Raw genomic sequence first — 11,951 nt, 5'->3', positions numbered from 1 at the left:
TAGATCAGATCCTGAGACAGGACCTCAAGGATTAGCATGCCCTGTATTTGAGACGGCAGGAGGGCAGCGAATTCACCAGGCTTTCAATTTCAAAACAGTGAAGCAGCTAAAAGAGGCTATAACAACATATGGTTCTCAAGCACCCTTCACTGTAAGCATGGTCGAATCCATTACCAACTTGAACATGACGCCAGCAGAGTGGACTAGTATGTGTAAAGCTGTGCTAAATGGAGGACAATACCTGTTATGGAAGGCTACCAATGAGGAATTTTGAATGGAGACGGCTAGGAGAAATGCAGCAGCTGGTTATCCTCAGAGAAATCTAGATATGTTGTTAGGAAAGGGACCTTATGAGAGTCAGCAGCAACAAATTGCATATGATCCTGCCATATACTCACAAATTGCTGCAGATGCAGTTAGGGCATGGAAGACTTTAGAAGGACATGGAGATTAACAAGGTCAATTATCTAAGGTAATACAAGGAGCTAATGAACCTTAAGCTGAATTTGTACATAGGCTTATTCAAACAGCTACCAGAGTTTTTGGAGATACAGAACAAGCAATGCCATTAATTAAACAGATAGCCTTTGAGCAAGCAAATCGATGGTGCAAGGAGGCCATTAGACCATGGAAACATGAAGATTTAAACACATATATTAAATTATGAGAGATATTAATGAACAAGGGCAAGTCTTGGTAGCTGCAGTAGTACAGGATATAGATGTCAGGCCAAAAATATGCTAAAATTGTGAATAAACAGGACATTTTAAAAGGAATTGCCCCATAGGATGAGAGTTTAACAAAACTAGGTATCAAAAGGGTAGGATACCGGGTATTTGCCCAAGATGCCATAGAGGGAGACATTGGGCTAATGAATGCCATTCTCAAATCACCATAGAGGGTACTCCATTATCAAAAAATGGACAAGGACCAGGTGTTTACCCACGATATCATGGAGAAAGGCATCGGGATCCATTGCCAAAAAACAGACAGGGGGGCCCAATGCTCCGGGGCCCACGACCACAAATATACGGGGCACTGGAGGAACCCCGCAACATAATCATGATATTGCCCAGGACACATTATCCATTAGATCCCTCATCAGACAAATCAGAGGGAGCACAGGGCTGGAAATCTATGCCTCCACCAGAGCAGCACTAACTCCAGAGATGGGAGTTCAAATCATTCCCACAGGGGTAAAAGGACCTCTTCCCCCAAGGAACAGTAGGCTTATTATTGGGACGCAGTTCTTCTACTCTAAAAGGACTTACGATAAGTCCTGGGGTAATTGATCCTGATTATGAAGGTGAAATAAAAATTATATCCAGTTCTCCAAGGGGTATATCAGTAATCTCACCAGGAGATAGAATAGCACAGTTATTAATAATACCCAGGATACATAATAAAATTTCCAGCCATGCTATAGAAAGAGGTTCCAGGGGATTAGGCTCCACAGGTGTAGATTGGGCTATGCTTTCTTTAAACTTAGATTCTCACCCAATGCTAAAACTAAATATTGAAGGACATGAATTTAATGGGCTACTGGATACAGGGGCAGACCTTAGCATGATCTCTCATCAAGAATGGCCAAAACATTGGCCATCACAACAAGCCACTCAAACAATTTGAGGCCTAGGAGTGGCAACTAATCCCCATAGAAGTGCAATGGTATTAGATTGGAAGGATCCTGAAGGATGTGAAGGAACTATATGGCCATATGTATTGGATCATCTTCTTATAAATTTATGGGGACGAGATGTCCTACATCAATTATGTTTGACATAACAAATAACATCTATTCAAATGTGCCCACTATTATGGCTAGACAAGGTTTTAGGAAAGGAAAAAGATTAGGAGAACAAGAACAAGGTATAGCAGCACCAATACAAATAGATCAAGAAATAGATAAACATGGGTTGGGTTTTCAGGAGGGGTCACTGAGAAAATAAAAATTACTTGGAAATCAGAAAGGCCAGTATGGGTTCCTCAGTGGCCCCTGACTAAAGAAAAGATACAAGCAGCCCATGACCTGGTCAAACAACAATTAGAGGAGGGACTTATACAACCTTCCATATCTCCCCATAATACTCCAATTTTTGTCATTAAAAAGAAATCTGGTAAATGGAGATTACTGCAAGATTTAAGAGCCATTAACAATGAGATGGTTATTATGGGACCTGCTCAATCGGGGATTCCCCAATTGTCTGCTTTGCCAAAAACCTGGTGTGTTTTAGCTATAGATATTAAAGATTTTTTTTTTTTCAATTCCAATTCATCCTGAGGATAGTCCACGTTTTGCATTTACTGTCCCTGCCTTGAATCATGAAGTTCCTGATCAGAGACATGAATGGAAAATACTCCCTCAAGGGATGGCTAACAGCCCAACTATGTGTCAAATTTATGTTAATAAAGCAATCCAGCCACTTAGAAATCAAAATCCTGAACTACAAATATTTCACTATATAGATGATGTATTATTAGCACACAAAGATAAAAACACATTGCTAGAATGTTATGCCACACTTACAAACTTATTAAAAAATTATAATCTAGAGACAGCAATAGATAAAGTACAATTAAATTTTCCAATTAATTATTTAGGAGTTCTATTATCCTCAACCATGGTCCATCCACCAAAAATTCAAATACGAGTAGATCAACTCAAATCACTTAATGACTTTCAAAAGTTATTAGAAGACATAAATTGGATAAGGCCTTATCTAGGCATACCAACAGGAGAGTTGGGACCTTTATTTGATATCCTAAAAGAGGTAATTGGGAAGGGGTATATATCCCCCAAAGATAAACTTAAAATAACCTTTTTAACTCTAAACTTTTAAAATTTGGATTCATCAGGGCTTAGTGCTGTGGAAAGGCATATGTGTCCATAAAACGTACATAAGCCCAAGGTACTTTACAAAGTACCTCACCCCCCCACTGGTGCAAAGGCCAAATTTGGGGGCCAAGAGAGGTGAGGCAAAGAACATCACCCCCCACTGGTGCAAAGGCCAAATTTGGGGGCCAACAAAGGTGAGGCAAAGAACCTAATCCCCCCACTGGTGCAAAGGCCTATCCACAAGTATGGCTGTATGCTGGACTGGTAGTCAATGATGGGTAAGATCCAATTGCAATGGTACCAACCAAAGACAGGAGACTGTCGCCTTGAAGTCAGCTCATCTGATGACGGGTAAGGACCATATGTAGTATTGGACAACCTAAGACAGGCATGTTCCCTAAGCCACATGCTTGTTGTTTAATTAAACAGAAGGGGGGAGATGTTGAGGGCCACAGCCGAGTCAGGATGACGCATGGCATTTTTGCCAGAAGTAGTGGTTGAGAGGTGATACCAGCGAGCCATTAAGATGATGACTTTTGAGTTCTCGAGGAGTTCCCGTTGAGTTCTGGTTGGTGTGTGGTGTGCCTAGAAGGGCCCCGTTGGTTGAGTTCACTTGAGTTTGGAAATAAAGTTTGTTCCTGCTTGAGTGGCTCGTGATTTGTGCCCAGCCAGACTGCAGCAGGAGAGAGAGACTAGGAATTAGGAATAGAAGAGAGATTTATGTTTTACAATACACAAACTCTTATTCTTTTCTAATGCTTTGTCATATATAAGTATTTCTTTAAAAATGACCTCTGGTAGGCAGTGTTATAAAATGCACCTCACAATACTCTGAATCCTGGGTTATAAAACAAACACTAATATAGATACTGTTGATTAGAGATATTAAATATTTAATTACACAAGGAATGGAAAAAGCTGCTAGCATGTCAGAATAGCCCTTGGGTAATCAAAACTAAGCAGGAGCCTTAGTCTTACAAGTATAAGAAACTGAAATCTGCCCATAAATTAAGTGACTTAAAAAGAAGCACTTAATCTCAAATAAGATAAAACCTTGAAACATGCTGTGCCTAGACCTCAGACCTACATAAATGTAAACTAATAAATGGGTTTTGTTTGAAATTAATAAATTCTTGGTAACTTGTTATGCAACAATAGACAATGAATACACAAACAAATAAACCCACAAAACTACAAGCAAATTTTCAAGAATTTAAATATTTAAAAGGCTGAGAAGAAGCCTAAGAATCCACATTTTAAATCATCTGAACCACAGATTTTGGTAAATGTTGTCAATAGAATATATCTTGTGAATGAAGTCTAGGCTAAAGACTCCTTTGTCTATGGCTGACTCAAATTATTGAATTCCATGAGTGCAAAGCAAGAGAAATCTGAGTTTACAAAAATCCTTTGGGTACTATGATTGATATTGTCATTTATTTTCCTTTGAGATTTGATCTTTCTTCCAGTTAGTTGTCTTTAGTCTTTTCTATTTCTATATATTCCATCTTCCTTTGGACACTTTACAAATATTTGGCTCATATACATTATGGAATTCTGTCTTATAGTTCCATACCTTCTTTGAATTCCTTTAGTATTTAATGTCGGTACACTCGTTCAACTCATAATCAGAATATGATATTCTGTTGTTAATGTTAAATGTATATATATTCCTAGTCAGACATTTTCAGATCCTGAATACTAAAAAATATACTTAGATTTAATTTTATTTCTCTCCTGACAGACATCAGTTTTCTATAGACATAGCACATGCTCTAAATTTTTTGAAAAAAATGAGTAGAATAATTGGAAATAGTTTCTATAAAAGGATTGATAAGTATCAAAGAATTCCATGTAAATATGATATTTTTAAAAATTATACCATTAAGCAAATGGTTATTTAAAATTTATTTAATATCTATGTCATTCTCATTAGACAATGGTGGAGAAATGATTGCCCTGGAATAATTTATAATCTAATTATAGAGACACCACAAATTAAATGACATCTATATGACATTACAAATATCTTAGAAATATAAATCAGGTATTGAGGAAACAGAGTAAGGAATTGCTAACTATGTGTAAATGAAGATTCCTCAAAGAGAAAGCCACAATTAAGGTGAATTTTTAAGAATCCATGAATGAAGTATGTTTTAATGTTTATATAGAGAATGCTTCTAAGTTAAACATTAGAGATTGCATTAGCTACATAAACACTACTGCATATTTTCAATTACTTGGATAAAGATACTGATGCAGCCCCCAGGTCCTCTCCACCAATGAGTCATAATTAAGATTCTCCAGAGATCCTCATCATAATTAAGCTTCTTATCAGCATGGTTTTGCAAAGGGTGTCTACAAAATTCCACAGAATTTCTGAAGAGAGCTCAATGTGGTTTGAAGCATCATCTTTCTTGTAAATGCCAGGTTTACAAATAAAAGGTATGACACACTGTATCTCAAGAGAACTTGTTGCATAAAATTTACTATTTCTGTTTTCTTGGTAAAAACTTGTGAAACCTCTGTCTAGCCTAAGAATATGGAATAAAAATTACCTGCTATGTAACCAATAACTGTTATGTAAATCCCCTACCCCACTGGGTGTAAATTTCAAAGAATTTCTAGACCTCCTGTCCAGAGACTTTTAGGCAGTAGCCCATCTGGACTGCTGAAGCTTAAATAAATCTACTTTCTGAAAACTCCTTGGGTTTTCAGCCTAATCTGTCCTATATCGGTAAGTTAAAGGATTCAGAATGATTCACACATTTAAAACATAAGGTTTTATATTGCATATATTAGTACATTGCCACTCCCATCACCATCTGGATCAAAAACTACAATAAGATTAATATTTCTATAACAAAATGTTTTGGTTCCTTACAATTAATTGTTTTCTTCAGAGAACTCTTTCAGAAGTGGTAGAGGGAAAAAACTGAAATAAATAAATCTGAATAACATCTATTACACAATTGCATTTTGCCTGGATTCCTATGCCTTCCTTTGAAATTATGGTGGAAGCCTCCATGGATTCCTAATCTTAACATCCTGCATTTTTGCAGAATCTGCACTACATAGTTGATTAGAAGGTATGCCACCATCTCAAATAGTAACCAAGCCTCCAGGGACCCTTGATGCAGCAGCCTCTGAGTGTCTGCATGGCGGAGAATGTTGATGAAACCTCCTATGCCCCCTTGTATAAGAAGGGAGACCCACTGGTCACTTCTTAAGAAAATTTTTACTTTTAGTTCCTTGAGTCTGGGGTGGTGCGGTTATGCCAATTCTTAAGATGCCCTTCGGCCATCTTTCATATCAGCTCTGGGCAAAGTCATGGACACTTCTTTGATGGTGGTAATATCTTTAAGAAGTGCAACTTCCTTAGGTAGGTTTTACTATTGCCTTTCAAGTCCAAGTTTTACAAAGCTTTTTACTCTGCTTTTTGTTTCTGATTATCACAATAAATTGGCTAAATGCTGCCAGCAGCAATATGCATTCCACCTCCTGAATACTATGCTCTTTAGAAAAATATTTTCCACCAGATTAAGAAGTCCACCACTTTTAAAATCTGCCTCACAGAAAGTCTTAGGACGTGGGCAAATGGCAGACAACCTCTCAACCAGAGTGAACATGAATGGCCTCTAGTCCAATTACCAACAGTGTTCTCCTTTTCCTCTAAACCCTCTTGAGCCCTGTCTTCACTGTCCACAGTCCTATTGTCATTCTGGTCTTCTGAGTTCCCACTAGAATCAGCCATGAAGCTCCATTGAAAACAACCTAAAGCATTTCCAGCTTGCACTGCTAAGAATCTCAAAATCCCTCTGACCAATTGCAAAATGCTCCAAAAAATTATAAATCACATATTCAGGTGAGTCACAGCAATGATTCCAGTTCTTGGTACCAATTTCTGTTTTAGTATGCTTTTTTTCCCACTGCGACTAAATGACCCAACCAGGACAACTCTAGAGAAGGAAAGGTTTATTTAGGGGCACATGGTTTCAGAGGTCTTAGTCCACAGAAAGCTGGCTCCATTCAGGGATCAAGGTGAGGCAGAACTTCATGGTGGAAAAGTGTGGCAGAGGGAAGCAGTTCACATGGTGATCAGAAAGAAGAGAGGGTGGTCTTTGTTTGCCAGATACAAATATAGACCTCAAAGCTAAAGCCCTTATTGTCACCTCATCCAGCCACATTCTACCTCATCAGATAAAAGTTCTACTTAGTCCATTAAAATGTTAAAAATAAAATGCATCACTTTCTAGCCAAATTTCTCTTAATTAGATTAGTAGGAATGTCTAAAATATTGTTTGTTAAGTAATGTGCAAGTTAATTTCAAATGCATGCCATTCCTAGTACTGCGTTAATAGTGTTATAATTTCAGATATCAAGCAATTATTATATCAGATATTTATTTGTACTTTAGTACCCCCAAAGTACTATGTATTGAAAATAGTTGATAGTTAACCTTAAATTCATTCAGCGAAGTACATTTGACTCTTATTGATAGCATGTCAGTGACCATGTTAATCTCAGGAAATAGAGTTAAATAATAATGGTACTTACTCTCTAAACCATCACAGAGTGTTGTAAAGACTTGAAAGAATGTAAGTCATGCCATTGAAGTTCAGAAGAGTGCTCTATTATCCAAAAATAAAGAGGGATTAAGAATATACCAGGCAGAGATAGCAGTATGAACCAAAACCAAGAAATCATAAAATAGCATGACAGATTCAAAAAGTACAAGCATTTCTGTATGGTTAGATTGTAGACAGAAAGAGCAGCAATGATAAGAAATAGACATAGGGTGTATGTGAAGCAATGGAAGGGTATGAGTCTGCTCAGGAAGATACCATTTAGGAGATTATGAAGAAACTTGTATACCATATTAAGGAATAAGAATTTTATGCTAAAATTTAGATTCTTAAGATTGAATAACCTTAATGGAGTTTCTAGATTGTGATTGAGTTTTACTGCAAGTGAAATACTAAACTTGTTCAACTGCAATTGTAGTTGCTTAATTTTCTAAAATTCCTTGCTTCATGTACTTCAATGGTTGACACAGTGGACTGTGACATGGAGGTTTTAGAACAAAACCTCCAACTCTTAACCCAGATAGTACATAATAGCATAATGAAATGAGGATATGTAGAGGTGATTTTCCTTGAGTTGAATCATGTAGTATACATAGCAGTTATTTGTTAAAAGAAGAAAAGGAGTGGTATTTTGACAAAGAAGGAGTATCACAGGCATATATATATAAAAAACAGTGCTTTGGGAATAGGATTGTTGAAAAAGATGTCAGAAATGAATGTGGAGTACAAGTGGGACTGTTATGGGGATTGGAGACAAGGGTAATACTCCAGATAATTTTAGAAGAAAATATTGATAAGACCTAGTGCTATAACTGATAGGTAGATTTGTGGGGAGGGAGAAGAAGGGATTAGATGATTTTCAGTCTTCTATTTTGGTATACTGCATTCATAATGATTACAAGAAAGTAAATAAGTGAACAAATTTAAGTGAAAGGAATTGAATTCAACTAAGGACACAATTAAGTTTAAGGTATTCCAGTAGATCTTTTTATAGTGTAAATCTCAAGAAGTTCTTCCAGGGCCAAATTGCTTAAATTAGGAAAAGATTTCATGATATATCTTTGTACTAAAATTTATAAATTTATATGAATTTTAGGCCACTGCTTATGTAAACTGTCAAAAGTTCTAGCAGACTTATTTTTAATAAATTCTATGCAGAATATGTTAAAAAGAAACTATTACTTAGGTTATAACTTCAGAGGATAATAATTTCCCAGCACTTAGAATTCATATTTATATTTATCTATACATAAGACATTAAAATATACAGAAAAAGCTAGTAGTTGATACAGAGAGAGGAAAATGTTTATTTTTACTTGTTTAATTTGTTGTAAAAGAATTTTAATAAGCACAGTGGAGTGGTAATAGGGTCTGGAACTTAACATATATTAGAATAATTTCCAGAATAGGCTAGAAGATAAAATATGCATGCACACTGTTTTACTTGCATTTATTTATCATTCTAATAGAAAAGGAATTTAAAATCAAAATTTATAGAGTTATTACCCCCAATGAGATGGCACTGTAATGATTGGGATTATACCAGTAATGTTGTCATACCTTTCTTTTATTTATCTTTATGTCTACTCTTCACCAAATAATTCTGTTAACATAGTAATTGCTAGAAGTTGATCATTTTGAACTTTATTTAGGTTCATAGACTTATCACATTAGAAATTCTTTCATTGTAGATACTTTTGCATAGAATACAGGTGGCCAAATATTAAAGCATAGTTAATTAGTAATTCCAACAAGAAGAATTACCGCAAGCACATCCCACTGACAAGAAAGCTTTGGAATTTGATAGATTGCAATAGATATTACTAAAACTGTTTTTTTTACCAACTCTTTATTTTTCATCATAACAAATGCAACATGAAAAAATTGCTGCAATTATGTGTCCCTTTTTCCTTTAAGTCAAATCTTTAAAATGCTTAAAATATATCAATCTTTTATTTGATAAAAGGTTACTCTTCAAAATAAAATATGCTGTATAGAGGCAGACAAGAAAGGAAGCATCTTTCTCAGAAAGTTGAACTTATTAAATCATGAATTTGTGATAATTGTGCATTTCACAATCCTGAAAGAGTTACAGAAATTGGTACTAAAAAGTGGGGTCAATGTTTTGACTAACCTGATCATGTGATTCAAAAGCCTTTGGAGCTGATCAGCAGGAGGAAATATCAAATATTTGGAAATGCAGGCTGGAAAAACTTTAAAATATTTTAAGTAGAGTGTAATGGCTGATTCTGATGGGAGCTCAGAGTACTGAAATGGAGACAAAAAAGACTACTCCTGAGAATTCACATGGGGATGAGGACACTATTGGGAATTGGATTAAAGACCATTTGTGTTACATTCTGTCATATAAATTGTCTACATTTTGCAAATGTCCTGAGATTTTTGTGAAACTGAATTTAAAAGTAATGGAATAATCTGATGGAGGAAATTTCAAGGCAACACAGTATTCAGGCAGTCGCATAAATATTGTGAATTTGCTTTTAGTCAGATTTACTGGGAGAAATGAGATCAGAAATAAGAACTGAAGAATCTTAAAATCTTGCTGTTTGACTAGAAAAGGGCATATAAAATTGGGATGAATAAAGTTATGGTTGCTGAAGAGATAAAATCCACCAAATACATGAAGTACTTTGCACAGAACTAATAGAAAAGATAGTTTGAGGACATTTCAGGAAATTTAAAGGCCACACACATTACAAAATTCCTTTGAGAAGAGATTCTGAGTTACCTTACTTGCACAGGGGAGACAAGGGAGTTGTTGCAGCATGCTCAACAGCCCAGGTAGCCACTATAGCCATAATCCCAGGGGACCCAACTACTATATGTGCTGTCAGCAGACTTTGGTATTGCCCAAATATTTTTGGTTCTGCAGGAATGCAGGATTTTAGACTTAAAGGGAAGTACAGACTTCCTCAGAGACTTCAAAGGAAGGGCTGGGAGGACAGGCAAACTGTATCAAGGTCACAAACCCTGTGGGCTGCTCCTGAGAAGGTAATTCATGAAGCTGTGAAGTTGAAGCCAAAGCTGGAAAGGAAATCCAGGAATTAAGGAATACCAGTAATATGGACAGTTTTCTGAGAAAAGTTTTTGGCTGCAGAGAGAATCAGACTGAAAGATAAGCCACGTGGACTATATCTAGCAAGGCAAAGGTGCAGAACCGCTAAAGCTATTTGAAGAGTACATCTTGCCACCATGTGACATATGGAACTTTATATGGAACTGAAATATGTTTGGGCTTTGTTCTTGTTTTGGTCCCTTCCCTTATTTCTATGACACTACTTCTCCCCTTTACAATGGTGATATTTATTCTGTGCCACTGCATATTGAATATATGTAGTATAATTTTTGTCTGAATAGGGGCTCATAGCCAAGAGTTTGCATTGAGTCTCAGATAAAATTTTTTGAATTGAACTTTATGGAAATGCTGAGACTATTGTAAATATGAGGCTATTGGATATAAACTAAATTTATTAGCACTGGGAGGTGAACATGAGCTTCTGGGGACCACAGATAACAGTTTAGTTTGGATATCAGGTGTCTCCCAAAAGCTTCTGTGTCAATGCAGTGATGTTCAGAGATTAAGTGATGGGACGCATTGTGAGAGCTATGACCTAATCTGTCTATCCTAGTTTGAATTAAATGAATGGTAAATGCAGGCACATAGCCCATGCCTAAAAGAGGTGGGCCACTAAGGATGGCCCCTTCTTCCCCTTTCTCTGCATTCTATATATCATGTCCTGAGCAGCTTCCCACCACCACACCCTTCCAACATGATGTGCTGCCTCACCTTCATCCCAGAGCAAAAGGAGTCAAATCCTCATGGACTTAATCTATTGAAGCATTAATTAAAATAAACTTTCCCTTCTCCAACTTTTTCATGTCAGGTATTTTGGTCACAGTGACATAAAACTGACTAATGCAGCTTCTATTCATAATCATTTATATTGAAATCAACAGAGTACGAGGAATTTGAGAAAGGAATTTCCCCAGAAAGCCAAAGAAACCCTGTGATTACATACTTAAAAGATCTTTTGTGATGCCAGAAAACATGGAATGTACTCTGATATGAAAGAAACATCATTCCATGAATTGTAATGTCCACTGCTACTTTTTCAAGTGTAGTAAATGACGATGACCACTGGTGTGGAAAATATTGAGCTTGTTAGCAGGCTCATATCCTATCAAAAGCACTCTTAAATATTCAAATATGAATTAATTCATTACCAAAGTTGAAGATATTAACACTTTTCTATCAAAAATGTATAGATCCAGCAGGCAAAAAATCAATGAAGACATAGTTGAACTCAACAACACCATTAATAAATGGAAAATAATTGACATCTATAGACTATTTCATAAAATAATAGCAAATTATTGATTCTTCACAAAACCATATGGGACATATGCAGCAAAATCAGTGACTATAGGAAAATTTGTTGCATTAAATGCATATTTTAGAAGAAAACAAAGATCCAAAATGAATAATCCATTTATTAGTTGAAAAGGAA

Source organism: Urocitellus parryii, chromosome X, assembly GCF_045843805.1.
Source record: "Urocitellus parryii isolate mUroPar1 chromosome X, mUroPar1.hap1, whole genome shotgun sequence".
NCBI lineage: Eukaryota > Metazoa > Chordata > Mammalia > Rodentia > Sciuridae > Urocitellus > Urocitellus parryii.
The sequence above is the reverse complement of the archived record's forward strand: the minus strand, read 5'-3'. Positions refer to the sequence as shown.